Source organism: Ambystoma mexicanum, chromosome 6p (assembly GCF_040938575.1).
Source record: "Ambystoma mexicanum isolate Mex_15411 chromosome 6p, UKY_AmexF1_1, whole genome shotgun sequence".
Lineage (NCBI taxonomy): Eukaryota > Metazoa > Chordata > Amphibia > Caudata > Ambystomatidae > Ambystoma > Ambystoma mexicanum.
In genome coordinates, this window is record NC_090935.1 from 1,277,528,338 (window position 1) to 1,277,553,837 (window position 25,500).

Here is a 25,500-nt window from a genome sequence, read left to right on the forward strand (position 1 = left end):
AGAGTACCTCTGAGGAGGTGCAGTAGGAAGTTTGACTTTTTAGAGACATCATAGATGTGGGCGGAGAAGGAAAGTGTGGAGTCAAAGATGACCCAGTGGTTCTTAGCCTCGCAAGTGGGGCTATGAGGAGGGCCGTGGGAGGCCGGCCAGAGAGTGCAGGGAAAGGATGGTGAAGATGTGGTGATGAGGAGGATCCCAGTCTTGCTGGCATTCAGACAAAGATAATTGGCAGCACACCAATCTTGAATGGCAGTTAGGCAATCAGAGAGGGAGAGGAGGTGGCGGAGGGCAGCCTGAAAATGAGTTGAGTGTTGTCAGCGTAGCACTGGAAATTTAAGCAGACAATGCCAATGCCGTGGTCGAGAGTTGCCAGGTATTGGTAGAAAAGCCAGGGCAAGAGGTTAGACCCCTGGGGCACACAGCCATGCCCCCCAGAATCTGGCCACTGGCCTTGCCCACCACAGTAGTAATTTGTGTATAGTAATTAAAGGTAATTTAGTAGGAGTGTAGCCAGAATCACCACAGTAGTAATATGTGCATAGTAATTATAAGCAATTTAGTCGGATTTGTAATATGGAGGAATGATTTAATGGAACTGGATATAGTACTTATGATTGTAGTACAATTGTGGATAGTGCTTTTATAATGTGAATTTGATTACACTTGACGCTGGAATCTCTGGTTTATTTTCTGTGGAAAAAAACAGTACATTTATTAAGCAGGATAGTTTAAAAGATTTCGTTGTATACAATTTACATGTACATTTTTTTTAGACCCTCATAATCACTACATTGTAAGTACTATGTTTCGTACAACATTAGTGTATCACCCATTGCTGTTGTTTTGACATTAAATAATCATTCGGTCATTGGGGGAAAAAAATCCATACTGGGTTAATAAAAACAATTACAATTGTGTAAGTGTAAGGGTAATAGTATGTTTGTTTGAGCTATGTTGTAATTAAGGGAATGCTTGAAGTAGTTAGATACCTGTTGGTGTATTCTAACTACATGAGAGGTTAGAAGATGTTTTGTCGTATAAGAATTGAGATGGTGTATTTGAAGTGTTTTAGAATGAGGGGTATTTCTCAAGTAGTTAGATAACTGTTGGCGTATTATAACTAGATAGACTTTGAAGAGTAATATTGCAATGTTATGGATGTAGTTAGATACCTATTGCTGTTTTCTAACTGTTAATTGTGGTACAGTTTAGTGACTAAACCTGGGTTGAAGGAATGTTAAGTAGGGATTTGTTAAATTTGCGGGTAACCTATGTTTTGGAGTAACTGAGGTATTGTTACATTCAAACCAACCACTTCTTTTTTTGACATATGCAGTGTATTGCCATGAAGTGGTTGTGGCATCAGTGTGGTATACTACTGTTTCAAAGGTTTACTTTCCAAGAGATACTTGGTATTGTGTGAAGCCTGTAAAGTTACAGGTTTATTTGGTACCATCTGCATTGTACTTTAGAAGCATTAATATGACCTATTGGCTATGTGAGTTTATTTGTATGGTGGAACGATTGTCTGAATTGCAAAAAGGGCATAATATGCCATGATTTGCATTCTGAAGAAGATGGTGACATGGAATGGACTATAATTTTTGTCAGGATTATTGTGGATTTTTTGTGAAGGACAAGCATTTGCAAACACAACCGGTATGAGCCGTTTAAGTAAATGTTGTGAACAATTGGTGGCAATTAAAACAGAAGATTCATTTTTACATTAACATAACAATTTACTCCAGTTGTGTTGCTGAATTTAAATGGACCAGAGAGTTCTGTTTGTGGAATGTTTGATGGGCCTGCAGATCTTTCTGGAGAAGAGACATGTGTGTCTTTCTTTTCTGATGAACGTGCAGTTGAATTTGTACTAGACAGTTTTATTGTTGTATTCTTTAATGCAAAAGGCGTTGGTCTTTGTTTCTTTAACGGTATTGGTGGCAGATTTTTATATATTCTATTTGTATTACTTGTCATTACTCATGTCCCACTCATGTCCCCCTGCACCCCCACCTTCCAGCACTGTGGGGCACCTGCCAGCAAGCCCCCACTCATGTCCCACTCATGTCCCCCTGCACTCCCAACCCCAAACACTGAGGGGCACCTGCCAGCAGGCCCCCACACATGTCCCACTCATGTCCCCCTGCACCCCCACCCACCCGGCACTGTGGGGCACCTGCCAGCAGGCCTCCACTCATGTCCCACTCATGTCCCCCTGCACCCCGACCCCCCAGCACTGAGGGGCACCTGCCAGCAGGCCCCCACTCATGTCCCACTCATGTCCCCCTGCACTCCCACCCCCCAGCACTGAGGGGCACCTGCCAGCAGGCACCCACTCATGTCCCACTCATGTCCCGCTGCACCCCCGCTCCCCAGCAGTGAAATGCTGATCTCATGACACAAACCAAAAGTCAACTATGTACATCAACACATGTCCATCACACACATACACTGGTTGGCATTGCTTGTGTAAACCCACATTTTCACATGCATCAACCCAATGAGCGAATCCCACACATGGAACTAAAAAATGAAAATGTATTATGTACATGAAATCAAAAATGAAATGAAAGCATACCAACCAATCAAAAAAAAATTGAAAGAAAAACTGTCCAAAGTCACCCTCCAACAATGCAAATCCAAAGGAAATGTAAAAAAAAATCTCCATTGCTTCATGTTCATAATAAACAAAAAAGATAAATCAATCCATAGTCCAACTATTTACAATCCATTGTCTGGAAAAAATAAATCCATTGCTCCATGTCCATAATGCAAAAAAAATAAAAAATGAATACATGATGAAACTATATACAATCCATTATCCAAGGATGTAAAGGGCCCATGATCCCAACCAAACAAATGAAACCTACCTAACAAACTACCTAAAAATATAACTATATACAAATTTGTGTGGCATTGTCCATTGACCACAAATAAAAGGAAAACGAAAAGGAAACCTAACTCTAAAAACTATTTACAAGGGCAGCGAGCTAGTCCGACGACTCACTTTTGGATGTCCCGGGCCAGGGCATCATCGAACTCCTGCTCAATGTCCTGGAGGCGGTCCTCTTCCATGGCCCAGAGGGTTCGCAGGGACGACGACATGTTCTCCTCCAACTCCCTGCAAATTGCCTCGAGGCACTCGGCCCGCCTCAGGGCCCTCCGCATGGAGTTCTCTGCCCTGACCATCGTGAGCCGTGCCTCTTCTGCCCGCTGCCGCTCCTCATCTATAGCATGGCCTAACCGCTGCCACACGGAAGACACTTCCAGTCCTGGGTCCTCCTGCCCTCTGGCCAATGCCTGCCCCTCCGATATTGAAGGTCCTGAGCCATGATGGCTCCCACCTTGTTGCTGCTGCTGCTGTGCCTCTGCCTGTGCCCTGGCTCTTGCTGCCTGCACATCCTCCTCCGGCTGGGATGCAGTTGTTGAGGTGGCCACCCCTGCTGGACGCCCGACTCCCGACTGTGGCAGGGATGTGTCCTCCACCAGCCTGGCAGCAGGGTCAGAGGCAGCTCCACAGGGTACCCAGGTGATACATGGGTGGGAAGATGGCATGGAGGACGACTGGGGCAAAGGGGGTTCAGTTGAGGAGGGGGTCGGAACAAGGTCCAGAAAACGGAGGAATCCGGCCCTGGTGAGCTGTCCCAGTAGGTCAACGCGGTCAACGAGCCATTCGAGAAGACGTGCAGTCTCCTCATGAAAAGACTGCAGGTCACCTCGCATGGCCCGTTGACGCAACGCCACCCCACCCAGGACAGGCTCAACCCGGTCCCGGATAGCCACGTCCGCAGGGAGAGGAAGGCCAGTTGTTGTAAGCGGATCCCCTCCCTGAAAACGGGTCTGGACGTAGGCATCCCTGCTGGTGCGGGATGATGCAGTCACAGGATCGGGGACAGGATGACACACAGGCACCTCCGCGGTGGCCTGTGCTGCCTCCTGTCCCTGCCCCTGCAGTGCACCACTAGCACCAGTGGAATCCCCACCTCCAGACCCCGTGTCTGTCCCTTGCATGGCCTCCTCCTCCACCAAACCCCCCACCAACCTGGATGACTCCGTGCCATCTTCCTCCGTCGCACCCTGTGGGGTCTCAGCTGCCCCTTCTGCTGCCGAGGAGTCCAACTCCGACCTCCGCCTCTTGGACCTTCCCTCGGCAGCTGCGGCCTGGGACGCGGCACCGGACTCCTCACTCCCCGACAAGATGACAACCTGGGAGGGGAGCCGGACCTTGTGTCTCCGGCTGGCGGGATGATCTCTGCCACTGTGCTCCACAGCACCCTCTCCGCCCTCTTCTTCAGTTGACGCTGCAGACAGGGAGAGATAAAACACAGGCATTCGGGCACTGTACAATGGACTGATACACACATGACAGTTGCCCATGAGTGGCATTGTTTAACTACAGACACGGCATCACATTCCACGACACACATGTCATTTTAACTCACACACATGAACATTTCAACAGCAATATTGCACCAGGCAGCACCATCCATACACATACAACAGCATGAACAGCCAAAGGTGAGCCTGACATCACATGAAACACAAGGAGTGCACTAGACATGCACACACGCCACCACACTTACATGCATGTCTACATCTCCTCCAACTGTTGCAGTGATGAGATCGCCATACATGTCACATCTGCCATTCATCCTTCTACATATCAGTGTCACGTGCATCCATGTTGCATCACAGTTGCACACTTGTCAGATACACATACGTGCACATGTACACAGTGCAGATACATGCATTATGAACCACCATCCATGCCACAACCATGCCAATGTACATACACAGAAATTCAAACATGTGTGCTCTCACACCTGCATTTGCCCAGCATGCTTACCAACACATACACCGTCAATGTGTCTCACAACTGAGAGGACTCACATGTGGCAGCCTCACGCCCATGTTCATACACATCCCTACATGGCCCTACATAAACACATGTGCAACCTGCACACTACTGGCACACCACGACACGCACAGCGTACTATCAACATGCATGTACACTTACCGCTCAACTCCAGACGGGTCTGCCTCTCAAGGATCTGGATGTAGAGCGCTGGGCATATGTTTTCCAGGACCCTCATTTGATGTTTCGACAGCTGGCCCCGGCGCCCCTTAGCATCCGCTGCCTTAGCGAGGCGCTGGGCCTTGTTGAGGGTCCTGGACCTCCTGAAGTCCTTCCAGCGCTTCTTGACATGTTGTAAGTCGCGGACTGCCACCCCCTCCGCGTTGATGGCAGTCACGATGTCCATCCAGATCCTGGTCCGTCCTTCATTGTCGGCGCGCGAACCTCCAAAGAGGGCATCATACTGCCCCAGGACTTGCTCCACCAGGACACCAACTTCAGTGGCAGTGAAGCTGGTGGCCCTCTGCCTCTCTGGCTGGGGGTTGCCACTGCTGCCAGATGGCGTTGTGCTGGACATGGCAACCCCAGAGGCAGGAGTAGGTGGGCAACTGGGTCCCGTGGCTGGGCTGTGGAGCGATGGAATCCCAGTCGGGAGTCTTCGGTTCCAGCATGGGTGGTCACAGCAACTACACCTCTGGCAGACGTGCAGGCAGCAAATGGCAGGGCATGTGGGCAGCAGGCAGTCAGGCAGCAGCAGATGGCAGGTGGGAGCATGCTCGGGGCTCTGGGGGGCAGTAATTCGGCCTTCTGGGCAGGAGCGTGGTCTTCCGTGTGTTTTCACGTGGCCAGCTTGATACGGAGTGATTTGGCAAGTGAAAAAATTGCACGTCAGCGTGTAATTCGAGGAAAGGGCCATAGCGCGTAAGTGCATCAGCACACGCACACAGTTTCATTGGACCAAAGGCCCTTAGCGCATAAGCGCGTAAGTTACATCACGCGCGCGGGCGTTTCCCTCATAGCACGTGATGACAGAGCACACATGGAAAAACTGCACGTCCTAGTGTCATCGCGTGTAATTGGAGGAAAGCGCCCGCGTACACGCGTATCTGATGTGTACGTGTGGGCTGGTTTAAAAGCTACGTGTAGGACGCCATTTCCTTGTAAGAGCTTTTCGTGGAGAGCGAGTGGGTGAAATCTGTACTTCTTGTCGGTTCACACGCGATTACTTCACAGCGTTTCTAGTTTGTACTCCCTGTCACCTCTGACAGCTCTTTTCTGATTTTTTGTTGGGCCTGTTTCCTCAAGCAGAGTTCACTTCTCCTTTTGTCCTGTCTCCTCAGACAGTGTACAATTCTTGTTTTGGCGGGGGTGTTGCCAACGCGCACACGCGCGCAGGGGTGTTGCTAGGTCTGGAAAAGACCCGGGGCTACAACTGTTCGGACTCGGGGCTAGCTAGTCTTTTGGTTGTAGCTCCTGAGATTCTATCCGGGGCTACAACCAAAAGATCAGGGGCTATAGCCCCTTTAGCCCCCCCCCTAGCAACGCCTCTGACGCGCGTATTTTTCACATTCTTTTTCCAGGCAGACGGTAAGTTCCGCACGTACTTAGCAACTGTGCTTGCCCCGTGTGTCGCGTTCCCCTTCAGAGGTCATTGTAGGCTGCGTGTATTACGCATACGCTTAGTTTTTTGTTTCTGGGTGCCACAGCATAGTGCGGGTTCATTTTTTCACGCACGTGGTCTACGAGGGGTTGCGTGCACGTTAATTTTTGATTTTGGGCTGCCTGTGCGTTGCGTGACCTGTCATCTTCCCCCAGGGGTCACAGACAGCCTTGTTAGAGCACTAGGGTACGAATTCCATCTGGTATCCTACCTCTTTGACCCCCAATTGCCCAGGACAATAGTTTACTGCAACCCCCATACGCACAACACCATCAGTGCCATGGTTGGGAGGCGACCAAGCAGTAAGGGAGGCAAAGGTGGCCGACCTTCAAAAGGTGGGCGTGGTGGGCGCGGTAGGGGACGTGGCCGGGATTTGCAGGGTGCTCCTATACCCCCATGTGTGGAGGAACAATCAGGGACACCCATGCCCCCCCCATGGTTGAGGGAAACGTAGCTGACACCATCCAAGCTCAGCCCCTGTTGGACCAGCCCAATGTGGCACCTGACCTGGCACAGGATGACTCCCTGGCTGACTTCCAGGTCAGCAAGTCTAGGCCACGTGTGGTGGTGCAAGTTGTTGTCACCAAGCCACGTGGATCTTGGGCAGCTATGTCATCTGCTGCCCCAAGTATGCAGGGTGGGGAGGCTGCAGGGGCAGCTGCAGCTCCATCCGCCCCAGCTCTGACTCTCCCAGCCAGGACAGTGTCGGTCCAGGTCCATCAAACTGATGTTCCCCCTGCCAACATTACCCTGCAACCAATGCCTGCATCAAGACCTATGGTCATTGTGCATTCCCACACTCCTACTACCCAGTCACCGGTGATTCTGCCCCTACTGACCAGAGCGGCGTAAGCCACTCTGGCTCTGCTCCACCTTTAAAGAAGAGGAAGAAGGGTGTTCTGGCACGACAGGCTGAGACCCCAGACACGGCTACACACTCCGGTACCACAAGGAAGCCTTGCTTTAATGATCCGGAACTTGATGCATTTGTGGCCTATGTGTCAGCACATAGCCGCGAAATGGTGGTGACTGCAGGGTGCAAGACCACACCTGGTCAACGTAGGGCACACTGGTAGACCATCGCGGACCGCATAAGTGCTCTTGGATTTGTGAGGCGCACAGCTGATGATTGCTACAAGCGGTGGAATGACCTGAAACGCAGAGCAAAGAACAAGCTGGCCTCAAATCATGCCGCTACTCTGGTGACTGGTGGTGGGTCTCCACAAGAGGACAACAAACTCACTGAACATGAGTCTGTTGCTGGGGCCTTCGTCACAGAGAAACAGATCCAAGGTGTGGGAGAACTACCTGATTATGATGCATTGTCCGGTGAGTGCCCATGCATGTGTGTGTAATGCATGTGTATGTTGTTTGGGTGACGGGTTCTGATTGAGTGCCAGGTGAGGGTGTGTGTGCCTGAGTGGTATGGGTCACCCATGTGCTTCATCCAAAACATTCAGTGGCTTTGGATTTGGGTGTGACAGTATCCCTTCTGCCCACAGTAGTAATTTAGCGCAACATTACGGCAGTTGCCCATGAAGTGGCATCTTGCAACAACATTGTTTGAATTTTTCAGTGTTCGTTCAGGCTGATTGTTTCAATTCTATCACTTTTGCTACGCATTCCTCAGCCCTATTGTCACATTTGTGACATGCTTCTGTCATTGATGAACCCCACATTGGCCCACATATGTTACCTTGTTAGGTGAATGATTTGACCATTCAGGCTGATTGAGTATTGGCCTGATCACATACATTTTTGGGGCCTGTTTGAATGTGGAACATGATGGTTGTTTCCTGTCATGTTGAAGTGCACAACCATTGATGTGTACATCGGCCTGCAATCACTGTATTTTTGTACACTGGATGTGGTGCAGTGTGTGGCACATGCCTATGTTGTCACACTATGTACCATTTTTCATCTCATCATGTCCATCTCACATGGATGGCTGACAGTATTCATTCACTGACATATGGATGTACTTGTGGAATGTACCATGCCTATGGTACATGCCATCTGTGTGATGGCATGTGTCATGTATGTGTATTGGACATGCCACTCACAGGCCAATGTGTGATGGCAGTGCTACCCAGCATGCAGCAAATGTGTTGCTCTTCCATCTTGTTGTCATCAGTGTCTGCCTTTTGCCTCCGCTTCCAACTCAGTGACAGTGCATGCATGGGAGGGTTATAGTCATGTGGGACATGTGTAAACCATGTACTGGTTCTGTAGCTTGTCAGGCCTATTTGTGTGCTATGGTGCTAATGCCTGTTTCCATTTTCTGTCTCTCATGTTTTTTCAGGGGATGACGCACTTGATGCTGTTGAGGTTGAGGAGATGGTGCAGACCCAGGAGGGATCTCAGTGACGACCGGGCACCAGTGGGTGACGTGGTGTGGTGGTGGGTGAGAAGCCAATCTTGCTACAGACCATTCTGTCCAGGGGTGTCTCTGGGTGCACCTCCACAGACTTCTATTCAGGTGCTGATTCAGATGATGAGAACTATGTGACGTCGCAGGTAAGTGTTTCTGGTAAGGATTCTGTTCTGTCCAACCCACCTGAACCAGGGGTAGAACCCTCTATGGTGATGTCAGTGTTGGTAAGTCCGCCTTTGGCGGTTACGGATGCAGGGTCACACTCCACAACATCTGATCCTGTTCCTGGGCCAGCAGATCAGAGGGGGAATGCAGTCCTGCAGCCTCAGGCAGTGCCGGCACAGCAAGGCGCAGATCGCCTTGCCCCAAACAGGTGTGGTGCCCGCTGACGCGGTGACCGTACGCCACCAGGCAATACCGCATGGGAACAATCTATGTACAGTATGTCAACCCAACAGGCAGCATCAGTTGAGATGATGGCTCAAGCAATGGAGAGGGTGGCCACTTCCATTGTCCCCCCTGAAAGGCAGATGGAGCAACTACAGCAGGCAACAGACTCCATTTGCCAATCACACAGAGAGGACATGCTGGCGTCCAACAGGGACAGACGGGCGGCACTGAAGACTCTACGCCAATCGATATCAATAGAGTCCCAGGGCCACAGGGAAGCCCTGAGGGTAGAACTCCATCACCTCAGGGAGACTCTTGTTGACCTTGAGGCTTCCACTAACTTGAGGACAGAACAGCAGCTGGAGCGGCTCATACGTTCACTCTCAGCTGAGATGCAGGCAACTCGGGAGGAGATCCGGGCATCACGTCAGGTGGTGCATGGGGATCTACGCACTATAATCCTCCAGAACGAGACCTTCCACACCCGCATGCTTGCTGCCATGGAGGACCCTACCAGGGCTTTGTGTGAGCTGCCTCCCATAGCACCACCACCTCCTGTGGCAGCAGCAGAGGGTGATGAGAGCGACGGCAGCAGTTCTCCCACATTGGCATGGCCGTGCAGACCGTGAGCCCATGGAGGTGTTTTTTTTTTCTCCCAACATCCACACAGGTGGCTGTTGGTGCACACCCTGTCCTCGGACCTCCTCGGTGGCCTCCCCCCCAGCCCCACATGGCCATTTTTGATTTTTGATTTTTTTTTACAGTGTGTTGCCTTGTGTGGCTCCACTGTATTCCGGCTGGGCACATGCAGGCTTGTCCTGAGTTTGGGTTAGATGCTTGAGTTTGTGAGACAAACACCCCTCCTGCTTCCCATTTCCATGGGCTTGCAAAGGGTGTGCCCAAGTGACAGTGACTTACACAGTGACGTTGGACTCCCATGAGCTGTGTGGGCAGTCTGTAGTCAATACTGGGTATACATTCCTAGTGGATATTGTTGTTGTATTGTACACTCCATGGTGTATTGATATGTGCTTGTGCATCCATGTCTTCCTCCTAATTTGCAGGTTCATTCCTTATGTCTTCACAAGGCCGTCTACTTTGGAGATGGAGTTCATGTTGTAAGCAGTGCACTTACACATTTGCGTGGCAACAACACTGTACAGTTGGAAGTGGTCGATGTGCTGGCATAATCAGGTTGTAAGACTACCACTACTTTAACTTAGTACTGTCATATTTATGCTATGTTTGAGGTTGTATAGCTGCATTGTATTGTTGGTAAGTATTTGGTCATGTGTGTTGTTAGTTCTACATTACTGGGAGCATTTTGTGTGTGGCCAGTTTCCATTAGGGACACTGTACTTTATGACACTTGTGTCATGTTTTGGGGATTGCTTTGTTTGCTCTCACATAGTATGACATGCCATGGTGTGTTGGGTTGCGGTGCTGGGGAGGGGTTGGGTGACATGGCACTGTTGTCATGTTGTATTTTGCAAGGGGGTAATGAATTTAGCAGCATAGAAGTGTGTCTTTTGATGACACAGCATTGGTGGTGTTTGTGTAGGTAGGGATGCCCACAATGTAACACTTCCAGGTGACCAATCTCAGGCTGGTATGGTTGTGACAGTTGACTGTCCCTTATGTCATCATCATTGATTGTTAGATGGTATGTGCCAGGGCTGTGTGCACTCCACAGGGGTGTGATTTTAGGTGAAGTAATTAGCCACCAGCTGCGTACGGGCTGCCTCACCCTGTGCCCTTTCGCCTCCCATGCGCGGTGGCCGTGCATGTGGTTGGGGATGTGAGGGCACCACCATGTCCACGGGCAGGCCCCAGCGTGTTGCAACGTTCTGCAGGTCAAATGCTGCCACTATGATCCTGCACACTACTGGTGGAGCGTATAACAGCTGCCCGCCAGAACTGTCAAGGGAGCGAAAGTGTGACTTGAGCACCCCGAATGTGCTCTCCACTATGCCCCGGGTTGCAATGTGGGCTGGGTTGTATCTTACCTCAGGTGGCGTGGTGGGGTTCCGAATTGGCGTCATCATGTGGTTGCTCAGAGGGTAGGCACTGTCCCCTGGGGAGGTGGTGATGGTTATCATTAGTGGGGTTGTGACATTACTCAGTATCTGACATGCATGCATGTGCTGTTTCATTTATACTCACCGAGCAGCCATGTATCGTCATGCCACCCAGCTTCTAGGTCCCGGTTTAGGGTTGACATTCTGTAAATAAAACTGTCGTGGGTGGACCCTGTATAGTTTGCATATACTGAGGTGATGATTCCCTTGGCATCACATACTACCTGGACGTTGATGGAATGCCAGTGCTTGCGGTTTCTATAGATGTGCTCAGATGCCCTGGGGGGACGTAGAGCCACATGGGTGCAATCAATGGCACCTAGGACTTTGGGGAATTGTGCCACCCCGTAGAAATCCTGGACGGCAGCCTGCCTTTCTGCAGGTGTTCTGGGCATGTATATGTGCCTGCGGACTGATGAGCGTGCAGTCATGATGGCTAAGACCTGGTGTAGGCAGCGTGACTGCGTGGCCTGTGACACACCCCCCACTATAGCACTTGTCCGCTGAAATGATCCAGTGGCCAACAAGTTCAGTAGAGTGAGGACTTTCTCCAGGGGGCTGAGTGCTTGGGAGCACAGGGTGGGTGATGTGAGGTCATCCTCCCACTCACTCACCAGGTCGCATATTATGTGAGGTAGAAACCTGTACCTCCCATACACCTGGTCATCAGGCGTCCCAAAAAGGCGGGTTCTGGGTGTGAAAATTCTGGGCCTGACTATCCTCCTCCTCCTGCGGTATCCCACGACCACTGCTGCTAGGTACGGTATATTCATCCTGGCGTCTGAGCTTGTTTGTTGTTTGCGTGCACTTTTATGCTGCGCGGGTCCACGTATGCCTGCTTCCTGTTGGCGTACGTGTTTCAGGATTAGCGCGTCTTTTTTGGCGCACGCGTTAGCCCCGTTCGAATCCATGAATACATGTTTTGAACGTGCGTGTGGGCGTTCCGCGCATTTGCCTCCTGTACATCCCCCGTTACGCCCACATTTTCATGCGTTGTTCCCCATTCCGCGTGTCACGCCCTCTGTTCCTCCTACTTTTGTTGTGTGCGCCGCGCTATGTGCGATTTCGCTGTTCACGTAGCGCACGCTGTTTGGAGACGTGTGCGCCAGCGTGCGCCATGCAGAATTTTGGCACACATCCTGGGATTTACACGTGCACGGACTTCCATGAATCGCTGTGCGCGGGTTTCGCTGCGATTTTCGCACTGGCACTGCGATTCGCATGCTTTTGCACGCTTGCGCTGAAAATTTCAGCGCACATTAATTCCATGAATCGGCCTGATAATTTCTTGAGTGACATGTAGATAAATGGTGAATTGTTCATAATTTAGCTGTGATATGAGCACTGACAAGTCTACTTCAGATTGTTTATATTGATACATGGTATCTTCTACCTCAATCATTGCTATTTCTGCATCATTTATAATGAGTGGTTCTCAGAGTGGTTCTCGGCTTCCTGTAAGGGAAAGTTGACTGCCCTCAGTAGTGTTTTTGTCTAGTTGAGCTTAAATGTCTTCCTCTCATAGGCCTTCGTTGTCCAACATTTGTTTGTATTGTTTAAAATTGTCATTTGTTATACTGCTTGCATTTGCTTTGAATGCAAATTCAAATGAGTAATAGATACCTAACATTTCTTTTTCTTTTCCCCAAGGTTTATACAAGTTAGATTGGGGCCATGTAATGCAGTTTTCTATGTTGTGGAGATTTAAATGATAGCGTGATATGATTAATTAGACTGGGCTTGGTGAGTTTCATAGCTTCCTTCACAAGTTGAGACTGAATATGTGTCAGTTGTTGTCATGATGCCCGCTCCCGGGGAGCCGGTTCAAGCCCGGCATCCCCGAAAGCGGACATCCAGTCCCCAAGGAAGGACCCAGCAACCCCATATAGGGGCCCTTTGGACAGTGTCCTGGCGCCTATGGCGCCAGGCTCATAAAAGACAACAGTCCTGGCGCCATAGGCGCCAGGCTCATTATGGGAATGCTTGGGTGCACTTACCTGATGCAGACCATGCTGCAGGATCCCGGCCTCCTTGAGGCCTGAAAGGAACTACTTTACCTGTGGGACTAATTTACCATCCGGGCATGGTCGGGGAAGGATACATACCTGATTGGGGGAAGGATACATACCTGGAACTTCTTCCAAAGCTATTTAAACCCCACCCGAACAGCCACACGTGCTTCGCGTTGTTCTGCATCTAGCAGCTGGACGCTCACTGTTTCTGCTCCTGCAACCTGACTTCTGCCATGCCTGCCAGCATCCTGGATCACCTGCAAAGGAAGAGAAGAAGAGAACAGAAGAAGGAAAAGTCCTTACCTGCTAAATCCTCATCCCGGAGACATCTCGCCGACAATCCTGAAAAGGAAGACTTTAATTTAAAAGCTCATCGCATCGATCGCTGCAGCGCCGCATTCCACTCACCTTCACAGGGCACTCCATGTTCAGCAGCGATCATCCGGATTCGCAGTCACGCCCCAGCGCCTAGGGAGAAAAACACCAGAACAAAAGGTGAGAGAGAGAAGGGAATAAGGAAAGCTAAATCTCCATGTTAAGACTTACCTGTTGATTCATTCCCTCTTCATTTCGGGTCCGCGCCGCATCCTGGCATTTCCGGACCCCGGCCCCTAAGGGGAAAAAGAGACATCAGCGTTAATGAGCGAATGAAAAGACATTACCAAAAACGCTCATTAAAGACTTACCTGATTTCTACAAGGATTTCACCTCTCATCTCGGGTCGGTGCCTGTTCCTCGGCATTCCGTACCCCGGCCCCTATGGGGAAAAAGACACTAGCATTAGTACATTAATGCATGGACACAAGGGGAACCTCTTATCAAAAAACCTACCTGGAAGCCAAGCAAGTTTGGTTCTCACCAATCCGAAAATCCAGTGAAGTAACTGGATACCAACGCGCCCCTGAATCAGAAGCAGGATGGAGAGCTCGTCCTTCCAGACCCTAAGGTGAGACGCTATGAGAAATCACAGAAGGGTTTCAAGGAGGGTGAGAGGGGAAAGTGGGAGGCCGATTGCATTACCCCGCAGACATTTAATCCCCTATTTTCGCCTACAGAAGGATACTTCTGCGAGCCAGACAATCCAGATTTGGGGGCCCGGTCCAGTCCGTCTTCCGAACCCTGCGCATCACCTTAGAAGAGGTCACAGCAGCGCGAACCAGGCCAGCGCCTCCGTGGGAGTCAGGTGAGCGTAACAGAACGCGAAGCCTTCCTCCAAATTCCCACCCAGGCGCTATGGAAAGTTCTGAGACTGATCAGTTGGCCCAATTACTGGGGGAATTACGGGCCGAAGTACATGCCGCTCGTCAAGAGACTAATGCCCTCAGGAGGGAATTAATAATATCAAAGGAAAGAACTGAGGACCTGGCCAGACAGCTTTTGCAAGGTCAAGCTGGGCAAACTCCTCTACCCGGTTCCGGAGGGAACCCCGCTCCTGTGGTTTCCAGTGACCCTGTGCAGATTAATCTACCTGGAAACATGCCGCTGGCCCCACCCGAACGCTTTGCTGAGGACCCCAAACGATTTGCCTTATTCATGAATCAGTGTCGTTTGCACTTCCTATGCAGACCTGGGGCCTTCCCTAATGATCAGACCAAGGTAGCCTTTGTATTGTCATATCTCAGCGGCTGCGCTGCCGATTGGTCAGTTCCACTGGTTACTCAAGATGACCCGATTCTCCGTGATTTTCAAAGGTTTCAAGCAAGCATGGAAAGGTTATTTGCTCAACACTCTCAGGGGCAGGCGCTGGATGACGAACTTCTATCCCTGCGACAGGGCAATCAGGACCTCCTATCCTATATTGCAACCTTTAATAGACTAATTGTGGAAACGGGATGGCAAGAGGATAAAACAGTCACGTTGTTTAATCGAGGCCTTTGCGGAGAACTTAAAGATGTCTTGGCCCAAGTTGTAAATCTGCCCCAAGAATGCACAGAGTATATAGACTTAGTGGTCCTATTGGATCACAGACTTCAAAACAGAAAAACAGATCGGTCCAGGTTTGAGACCCGGGTGTTGCTCAAGACCCATGCTAATCCCAAGGGAGTTGATGTCTCTGAGTCTATGCAAATTGGAGGGGTTAAAGGACCCTTAACTCAAAAGGAACGTGAAAGGAGGCGGCAGTTAAAATTATGTCTTTATTGTGGGAATTCTGGACACTTTCTATGAGATTGCCCGGCAAAACCGCCCCGAAAGGCCGTAGGAGCCGCTGATAAAAACCATGAAGACTCTGTTTCGGGAAACGACTCCACCCGACAAGTGTAGGGGTCCGCTTGCCGAGCTTGAAAACTAACTCTCAGACCTCGCATTTCATTGTGCCAATGGTTCTCGTAGATCCAGAACAGCCTAAGCGGTTGCATGCAATAAAGGCATACATCGATAGTGGGGCTATTGGAAACTATGTGGATCGTGAATTGGTCTCTAGGACTAACCTCCCTCTCCGTCCTAAAACCAGAAAAGATGTCATCACCACAATCGATGGAACTGAAATTGCCTCTGGACCGGTAACACATTCCACTACTGAGGTGACTCTTATTGGTCCCGACGGCCATCGGGAGGGTGTTGTGTTTGATGTAATCAAGGCTCCACAGTTTCAGGTTATTCTTGGAATCCCTTGGTTAGAGACACATAATCCTCTAATTGATTGGCGAGCTAAGAGAATAACTATCCCGGATTGTACACAAACCTGCTACCCAGAAAACCTGAAGATTAAACTAGCATCTGTAACCTCTGCCTCCATGCAACTACCTCCGGAATACCAAGACTTTCAGGACGTCTTCCAAAAGGAACAGGACAACACGTTACCTCCTCACAGATCGTACGATTGCCAAATCGATCTGGTGCCCGGTGCACAACCCCCTTGTAGCAGGATTTATGCCCTTATCGAACCTGAGAATCTGCATTTGAGACAATATTTGGATCAATACCTAGCTAATGGTTTTATTCGCCCGTCAAAGTCCCCGGCATCCTCGGCTTTGTTCTTCGTGCCCAAAAAAGAAGGTGACCTTAGAACTTGTATCGATTACCGCGCATTGAACCAGATAACGGTTAAAAACCGTTATCCTCTGCCTCGGATCCCTGAACTCCTTGTCCAGGTGAAGGACGCTTGCATATACACCAAGTTAGATCTCCGGGGGGCTTATCATCTGGTACGAGTTAAAGAAGGCGACGAATGGAAAACTGCCTTCCGTACTAAATACGGATTATTCGAGTACCAGGTGATGCCTTTCGGATTGTGTAACGCGCCGGCTGCCTTCCAATACTTCATGAATGATGTCCTTCGGGAACTCATCGATATTTGTGTTGTCGTATATATCGATGACATTCTGGTGTACTCCTCTTCGGAATCTGATCACAGAAAACACGTCAGGGCAGTACTTGAAAAACTGCGCCAACACAAACTATTTGCTAAATTGGAGAAATGTGTTTTCCATACCACAGAAGTCGAGTTTCTAGGTTTCATCCTGACACCCAATGGAGTCCGAATGGACTCAAGAAAAGTAGATGCCATTCTCAAATGGCCATCACCTAGCTCTGTAAAAGGGGTTCAAAGCATGCTCAGCTTTGCCGATTTCTATCGCAGGTTTATTCCGGAATTTTCACGCGTGGTACAACCCATTACTGCACTCTTGAGAGAAAATAAACGTTTTCAATGGTCTGAAGAAGCCGAGCAGGCCTTTCAGGATTTAAAAGCTAAGTTTACCTCCGCACCTATATTGAAACACCCACGTCCAGATCTCCCTTATGTCGTCGAGACTGACGCATCCAGCCTAGCCATGGGAGCTGTCCTGTCCCAAAGAGATCCCGAAACCAACCAACTGCATCACATAGCATTTTGGTCCAGAAAATTCTCGGCACCCGAGGTTAATTATGCAATCACGGACAAAGAACTGTTAGCCATTAAGTCCGCTTTTAAAGCCTGGCGGCATTATCTGCTTGGCACTCGACATACCATCACAGTGATCACTGATCACCGGAATTTACAGTATTTGAAAACCGCCAAGGCTCAGTCATCACGGCAGCTCCGATGGGCTTTGTTTTTCGCTGAATTTGATTTCGTGATTACCTATCGACCTGGCTGCAAGAATGGCAAAGCAGACGCCTTATCCCGAATTGGAATGGGAGAATCTGATACAAACTCAGAACCAGTACCAATAATTCCCAAACAGAGGATTCTAGGCATGACTTCATTACAGACGCTTGAAGACATTCAAGCCAGAGTGAAACAACTCCTGGACCCTACAACCTTACAGGAATGGATACAAAAGGGATCAGACTTTACCATAGATAATGGTTTACCTTATTTCCAAGGACGCTTATTCCTGCCACATAAGGAATTACACAAACTAGTTATTTCCGGTTATCATGATACATTAATAGAGGGACACCCGGTATTGCCAAGACAGAGGAAAAGGTGAAACGACAATTTTGGTGGCCCTCTTGGCGAAAAGATGTTAAATCTTTTGTGATGTCCTGTGGTGTTTGCGCCCAAAATAAAAGTCAAAAGAAAAGACCAGCCGGTCTCCTTCAACCTCTAGACATACAACCAGCACCCTGGCACACCCTATCAATGGATTTTATTACAGACCTGCCTCCTTTTTCGGGGTACAATACTATTCTGGTAATTGTGGATTTGTTTTCCAAAATGGCCCACTTTATTCCTTTGAAAGGTTTACCTTCAGCTTCTGTCCTAGCCAAAGAATTCCTCGAAAATATTGTTCGGCTACATGGATTCCCATCTATACTAATCTCTGACCGGGGAAGCCAATTCATTTCCCACTTCTGGCGCAAATGTTGTCAAATGGCGCAGATCGACGTAAGATTATCGACCAGTCACCACCCTCAGACCGATGGTCAGACCGAGAGGACAAATCAGACCTTTAAACAGTACTTACGGTGTATGTTACAGCAATCTGAAAGCAACTGGAAAGACATTCTTTGGATAGCCGAATACTCATATAATAATTCGGTACATTCTGGAACTGGCCACAGTCCTTTTTATACTTTGTTTGGGCATCACCCTCGAACCTCAAACCTTGACTCACCTCAGAACCTCGGAATGCCTGCAGTAGAACATCTGCATTCTACAATTACCCAAGCCTTCAAAGAGGCAAATACGCATTTACAACAAGCCAAGAGAAAATACAAGGAGAATGCTGATCTACATCGGAGTGAAGCACCTCCGTATCAGATTGGGGATCAAGTGTGGTTAGCTACCAGACATTTACCACTCAAAGGGCCTCAAACTTTTAACCCAAAATATCTGGGACCTTATTCTATTACGGCAATAATTAACCCAGTCGCTGTTAAACTTGATTTACCAGCTAGTATGCAAATTCACCGTGTTTTTCATGTGTCACTTCTGAAACCAGTGGTACCCGGAACCCGACTACTCAAACCTCCAGAACCTATTCTAATAGATGGGGAGCCCGAATTCGAAGTGAAGAACATTTTAGACTCAAAAATGTTTAGGTCAAAACTGTTCTACCTAATTGATTGGAAGGGGTACGGGCCTCAGGAGAGGTTGTGGGAACCCAGCGACCATGTGCATGCACCTCGATTAGTCAGGAAATTCCAACGACTCTTCCCAGACAAACCAAAACCCCCGGAGGGAACAACCTTGGGAGGGGCCTTGGGGGGGAGTGCTGTCATGATGCCCGCTCCAGGGGAGCCGGTTCAAGCCCGGCGTCCCCGAAAGCGGACATCCAGTCCCCAAGGAAGGACCCAGCAACCCCATATAGGGGCCCTTTGGACAGTGTCCTGGCGCCTATGGCGCCAGGCTCATAAAAGACATCAGTCCTGGCGCCATAGGCGCCAGGCTCATTATGGGAATGCTTGGGTGCACTTACCTGATGCAGACCATGCTGCAGGATCCCAGCCTCCTTGAGGCCTGAAAGGAACTACTTTACCTGTGGGACTAATTTACCAACCGGGCGTGGTCGGGGAAGGATAAATACCTGATTGGAGGAAGGATACATACCTGGAACTTCTTCCAAGGCTATTTAAACCCCACCCGAACAGCCACACGTGCTTCGCGTTGTTCTGCATCTAGCAGCTGGACGCTCACCGTGTCTGCTCCTGCATCCTGACTTCTGCCATGCCTGCCAGCATCCTGGATCACCTGCAAAGGAAGAGAAGAAGAGAACAGAAGAAAGAAATGTCCATACCTGCTAAATCCTCATCCCGGAGACATCTCGCCGACAATCCTGAAAAGGAAGACTTTAATTTAAAAGCTCATCGCGTCGATCGCTGCAGCGCCGCATTCCACTCACCTTCACAGGGCACCTCCATGTTCAGCAGCGATCATCCGGATTCGCAGTCACGCCCCAGCGCCTAGGGAGAAAAACACCAGAACAAAAGGTGAGAGAGAAAAGGGAATAACGAAAGCTAAATCTCCATGTTAAGACTTACCTGTTGATTCATTCCCTCTTCATTTCGGGTCCGCGCCGCATCCTGGCATTTCCGGACCCCGGCCCCTAAGGGGAAAAAGAGACATCAGCGTTAATGAGCGAATGAAAAGACATTACCAAAAAACGCTCATTAAAGACTTACCTGATTTCTACAAGGATTTCCCCTCTCATCTCGGGTCGGTGCCTGTTCCCCGGCATTCCGTACCCCGGCCCCTATGGGGAAAAAGAAACTAGCATTAGTACATTAATGCATGGACACAAGGGGAACCTCTTATCAAAAAACTTACCTGGAAGCCAAGCAAGTTTGGTTCTCACCAATCCGAAAATCCAGTGAAGTAACTGGATACCAACGCGCCCCTGCATCAGAAGCAGGATGGAGAGCTCGTCCTTCCAGACCCTAAGGTGAGACGCTACGAGAAATCACAGAAGGGTTTCAAAGAGGGTGAGAGGGGAAAGTGGGAGGCCGATTGCATTACCCCGCAGACAGTTAATCCCTTATTTTCGCCTACAGAAGGATACTGCTGTGAGCCAGGCAAGCCAGATTTGGGGGCCCGGTCCAGTCCGTCTTCCGAACCCTGCGCATCACCTTAGAAGAGGTCACAGCAGCGCGAACCAGGCCAGCGCCTCCGTGGGAGTCAGGTGAGCATAACAGTTGTCTCATTTGGTTTGACATTGTTTTTGTAGGTGTAGTTTTGGGCAATGTCGTACAGACACATATTTTCCGAAGCAGTACTTCTATTTGGGTAGTATGTATCAATTACATTGGTTTTTAAAATGCCCTGGCTGTTGGGATCATTTGTGGCTATGTTTTCCATCTCTTGGTAGGATTTTAGTACTCTTTTCCAGAATAAGATGGTCCAAGGTTCAGCCAGACAATGGGCCTCATTACGAGTCTGGCGGTAGCCATCCCGGAAAAACCGGCAGGCTGCCGCCGGACCCGAAATACCATTCCTCCTCCGTGATTGCCGGAATCACCGGGGCATTACAACCCCAGTGACCCGGTAATTCCAGAGACGGAATTTCATAAATCCCCATTCCCATGGAGTCCCAAAGGACTCCATGGACATGGGGACAATGGAAACACTGGTTCTGTCTATGACAGAGCCGGTGTTTCCATTTCCGTCTGCAGGTGGGAGGTCTTACTCCCGCAAGGCCAGACTATGTGGGAGTGACACCTCCTGCCTTCAGAACTCAGAATCAGCCGGTCCAGAAACAACGGTGGTGGCGGATTTACCGCCACCATTCTTTCCAGACCGGCAGATCTATCAAATATAGTTGTACCTACGGTCTGCAGCTTCATAGTACATGCATTCTCTATGGGAGAGAATTTTTATACCGAAGCAGTACAATATTTGTGATAGTGTTTTGTCAGATCATATGTCATCCCAGAGTTATTTTAGCTCTGTATTCTCATCTTTGGTGATATAGGCGGTAACATAGCTTGCAACTGCCCACCTGGTGCCTTCCTGGTTGCTGCTCCTTTTCACCACTTAGCAAGCCCTGCCCACCTGGTGCCATCCTGCTTGCTGCTCTTTTCCCTACTTAAGGAGCCCTCCAGCCTCTTTTCCTTTGCAGCTGGGGAGCGGGTGTAATTGGATCTATGTCACCTGGCCTAAGCACCACCCACCTTCTTAGCCCTGCCTCTTCCTTCCTGCTCTTAACTTTTAGATCAAGGGCGTCTCTCGCCCGGGCATCCAAAGTGAAGGGCAGTCAAAGAAAAGGGCAATTCCTGTTTGGACCTGTTCGGACGAGGAGGATCCAGGGACTGACCTCCTGCTAAGACAGAAGGTAAGCATGCACCAAAATGTGTTTACACCCTCTGTCCTCACAGGCCATCCCCACCCTCTCTGGTAGCCCCATGTTGTTCTCTTGTGCCCCCCCTTCCTGCACACTTGAGTCTGTCCTGATACATTCTGGTTTCACCATCACCTTCTTGTGGCCAATGCTGGATTTTACTTTTATGGACTTCATTGATTCACGGTGCATCACCCTTTCTCAACTCTCATGCTGGATTTCCTTTGCTCTTGTACTCATGGTGGCCCTGAATCATGCTGTTCCCATCTTCATCTTGTATCCAGACTTGCAACATTTTGTGTTACTACTGACTTCTGCAATTGTATTCGCTCTCCCCTCTTGCTTCTCCACTCTTTTTGACTGCTTACTCTCTGTTCTGTCCTCCCCTCACCTCTCCATTTTCCTATCACCTCCCCTCCTCCTCTTACTTTCTTCTATGCACTTACTCTATCAGAATTGTCCCTGCACCTAGTATGATAGCAACCTTGTCTGTCACCCGCCCATCCCCTTACTGTCCCCCCCTCCCTCCAGCACTATCTGAAATGTTGTCAGGCCTAGTACGATAGTCACTTGTTTTGTTCCTCTCCTCCCTTTCTGCACCCCTCTCCCTCACCTTTTATTTTCCTCCGGCTGCACCAGAAATGTTGTCAGGCCTAGTACGGTAGTCACCTGTCTGTTTCCATTTCCTTCCCACTCTCCCGCTCCCTTCCTTATGTATGTCTTAGCACTTGCACTATCTGAGATGTCGTCAGGCCGAGTACGATAGTTAATTTCACATCCTTACTGTTCATGGCCTGTAAGAATGTCGTCGTATTTTCCCTTGTTCCCTCCCTTGCCTTGAAATGCTTTGAAACACATTGTGTATAGGCGCTATATAAATAAACTATCATATCATATCAGAACTTTCTGCAATGTATTGTATGTGTATGTTTGCATTCCACAAGAGGGCAATGATTGCATTGTAATCATTGATGTGCTTGGATGTTTTGTCCCTTTTAATGTTGTATATATTTTTAGGGGATTTGGCTTTTATGCTGTGTGTAACAGAAGACATCAAGCTATATACTTGTCCTTTTTTCCAAACTGGTCTATGGAAGCCAAAGTGACATTTGGTACAGTATTTGCCTTTGTTTTGATATCTACATTGGCAGTATTTGCCATACTTATGTTTTTGGAAGTGTAAGATTTGTGTATGTAGGTCACTATCTGTGGTTTCTGAAGAGATGTTGCAGGTAATGTATTTTTCAATAAATTGAAAAACAGTTGTGTCACTATCATGGCCAAATTTAGGAGCATCTTTTATCCACAAAACCATATGGATATGTGGTGCTCCTGTGGATTGATATTCTTTTCTCCCAAAAAAGTGTTGCACTTGAACGAGGTGAGGCATAGTTTTATTGCAGATAAAGTGGGACATGCCAATGCAGCAATGGTGAAAGTACCCTAATACATTGACAGGGTCAAGAGAACAGAGTTCTCCTGGTGTTTTTATATCTATTCCATCTTTATTTTGGTTTGCAGTGCATAAGAAGTTGTGCAAGTCATCCCATGCAAACTCTGCACAACTTAAAATAACAAACCATGTGGCTGGGCCTAGGTTCCTTAGCATAAAAAGTACATCAGCATATGTCGGAACCAGAATTTCTTTCTACCACGTGTGGTTGCCAAGAGATTTGTGATACTTGACTGCAAACTTAATCTTTGTCTTTAATTTTTTGAAGCAGTTGGGTAGGGGATATGTTTAAAAAGTTGGAGCCTGTTTTTAATGTGTGTTCAACTCCATAACATAGAGTTGCTAGTTAACTTTCGAAGAGGAGGTGGAAAATATATGCAAAATCTTGTGTGAATATGGGGTCTTCAGAATACATTCTTAAAGAGCGATATTCTGATGCACTAAATTGTGTGGACCGTTCATCAATTCTTCCTCCTTTTCCTATAGGAAAGAGTAGAGGAAAACAACATGCTTCAACACTTTTTTCCCATATGCTCATTGGGGATCCTTTGGGTTGATGCATTCAATATGTTTCTAATGCACCATCAATGGTGTCTTTGGAGTGTAGTGTGTGAATTGTATAGTGCTCTATAATGTTGGCTGCAGTAACAGGGTCTACACGTTGAAATTAGCCAGTTGCTGGTGAGTCTTGAATCATTTGGTGGTTTTTCATACGTTTTCCTCTATGTTTATATCTTTGTTGTATTTGTTGTTTTCGTTTAGATATTGTAAGGCTTGTCTAACTTTGTTTAAGTCGACTAGTTGTTGCCAATTTCTTTTGTCTTTTCTTGGCACACCCTTAACTAGTACAATCAAAGACTGATCTATTGGTCGTTGTACTCCTGGAGTTTGTACATTTTCTTTCAGATCTAATGGTAAATATACTGCCCTTTAGGAACTCGGATCGAGGTCATTTGGCTGAATATGGTTGAAGCAGTATCACAGCTTGAAATGGTGCACTGTTTCATTATAATGCTCTCATACAAGTTAAGTTGTTGGAGAGCTTTCGGAAGTGGGAATATTTCTAGGTTATTAGTGATAACAGGTGATCCATTTGGTTATTGTCAAGCTTTGTGTTTCAGTATATGCAAACTGTTGTGGGGTTAGTTATTTTGTTTGTAGTTTCTGCTGTTATATACAAAGCTAATTGGAAACATTGGGATTCTTCATTGTCTTCTATTTTGTAGGCTATATCTACTAATTGTGTGCTCTTTTTATAAAATATTCTATGACAACAGACACATATTTGGGCTGGCATTTCAACAAATTAGCTATTTCTTTTGTGTATCTCTTTATTAGGGTGTTAGTGGTTATGAGGTTTTCAGTCATGTTTTCTGAAGGTACAGAATATTCTAAGTAAACTTCAGTTCCAAACTATTTAAATTGAATTTGCTCTATTTCTTGAAGCAGTTTTTAAACAGGCTAAAGCGCACTGGACAGGCGTCCATGGTTTATAAAGTTTTCATTCTACTTGTGTCTTTTATTTTCACATAGGGATTGAGGAATTGTCGTAAAGATTTAAAGGACTGATGGCATACATTACACATTGAGCTGCATGTCCATTTGTAGACTGGACAGTTTGCTTGGGTGAAAGTAGCATTTGGTTCTAAGGGCCTCATTACACGGTAGGCGGTGAGCCATGGCGCTATTAGCGCCATGGCTCATGCCGGTAAAATACCGGCACCGCCTTGGTGGAAAGGGGATTTACCGCCCCATTCCAAGGTTGGAGGAGCGGTAAATCCCCCTTCCACCATTGGCCTTCCCCATTCCCATTTCTGCCCCATAGGGCTCTATGGGAATGGGGAAGGCGCTAATTACGGCACCGCAATTTTGCGGTGCCGTCATTAGCTCCGAGGTCCCTTTGCGGGTTGGATTTTAACGCCTGCAAAAAGCAGGCGTTAAATCCCCCAACCCGCAAAGGGACCTCGTAGTAAGGCGGTAAGGATTTACCGGTACCAGTATTTTACCGGTACCGGTAAATCCTTAACGCCATCCGTGTAATGAGGCCCTAAGTTTTTTGGGCACTTTTTCTATAAGGATTTCTTTTGCCATAATGGTGTCTTCCACCATTTCATACCCTCAACCCTTATTGTCTATGGCAACTGTTTTTTGCTGTTCTTGTTTATAAGCTTCTTCATTGAAATATGGTTCTGTGCTGCTTGTGTTAATCCATTCACCATCACAGAAGTTTGAAAAGGTACATATATTGACACTACGCATGTTTAGAAGTACTTTTTGTAATGTTGTGATTAATTTAGACAATTTTGTCTTTAGTAGAAAAGTGCTGTCAGTTAGAGCTTGCAGGATTAATCCCCTGCGGTAGTTTTGTAAGGATAGATCGTGACTTTTCAGCAGTTTTTATAAGATTGTGAAGAACTCTATGGTGGAACATTTTCTGTGACATCATTTTTCTGGATTGCTTTAATGTGACTACT